The following is a 1,432-nucleotide window of genomic DNA, read 5'->3' as shown; positions in this document are numbered from 1 at the left end:
ATATTGATCTAATCCTTCTTCACTTTAGGAACCTCCTTCTCTTTTTCAACTAGGTTGGCCTTCACCATTAATGTGTCTTTTGTAGCTCGAACCGTCACACCTCTAGTTGAACTTTCACCCCTTTGACCTTTCTTAGAATTCTTCGATTGCTTCTCTCTATAAACCATCTTTTCCTTACCCTTTCCTTTCACATAATTTTTCTTTTTAGGCATTATAAGAGTCTTAAACTCAATTCCTTGTGTTCTCGGACCTAGACAATCTTTAGGAGGCGCCTTCTTACTTCCAAGACGTCCCTTCACATCAAAGTTGCGTGATCCGACTCGATCCCTTCTACTTCTAGGATTCAACCATGCCTTGTATGCACTAGATAAGGGAGGAGGAGCTTGGTTACTTGCAGAAACGGTCCACAAAGGTCTTCCAATCCAATAAGTCTCGTACTTGTGAACATTACTTTCATGCAACGATACCTCACGAGGACTATCGTTATAACGTGGAACTACTTGTTCAAGTCCATATTGTCGCATCAATCGAGAAGGACAATAAAAAGTCAACTTTGAAATACTAGGAACACGACAATACGGAGTATCATTCGTGCCAACCATCCTAGTAAGCCTCCACCAAGGCACCACCCACCGAATGGAAAATTCTCTCATTGCAAAAAAGACCTTCCAATCATCATATGACATGTTCGCAGAGTAATTCTTCTTCCTACGGACCAGATCATTGGGACCATATTTTTCAATATCGCCGGGGGCTTCAAAAAGTTCTAAACGCTCCATCAACCAAATCTGCAAAAAAAAAAAAAAAAAAAAAAATCAGTCGAAAAAAAAGGCAGAAAACCATCGTGACACGGCAGAATGCACCGTGTCACGGCAGACAAACACCGTGACACGGTGCCTTCTATGTGTCACGGGGGCTAATTGGAGCGCGTTTTTACCTGCAACAGTATTAGAGCCCTTCCTGATGGCTTTCCGATCAGCTTTTGCTTCGTCAAGGCCACGCAAAGTTTCTCCAAGGCAAGTAGGCATAAGAGATCTCCCAGATTCAACATGTTCAAGCACAGACGCTAAACAAGCATGTCCTACCCTACCGTTTGCAAATAAAAGCTTGCTAAACATGCAAAAAATATAAGCCCTTCTACGATATACATGATAAGACTCGGAGACAGGACGATTGAAATACAAATTTGCAAGCTTTTCTAGATCTACTTCACTACCAAACACAATTTTATTTAAATCTGGATCTGTCAGATTCAGATGACGTTCAAAATCTTGGTAATAATATTCACGTAGAGTCGGCATTGCAATGAGATTTCTCGCAGGAAAACCAAAGATGGCACCGAATTCCTCCGGCAGGGGACAGATTTCATCATAATCAAATTTGAAACAATGAGTTTCTGGACTCCAATAATCTAAAGCGGCCCTCGGAAAAT

The sequence above is a fragment of the Chenopodium album genome, chromosome 14, assembly GCF_948465745.1.
Source record: "Chenopodium album chromosome 14, dcCheAlbu1.1, whole genome shotgun sequence".
NCBI lineage: Eukaryota > Viridiplantae > Streptophyta > Magnoliopsida > Caryophyllales > Amaranthaceae > Chenopodium > Chenopodium album.
This window is presented reverse-complemented; position numbering follows the sequence as displayed.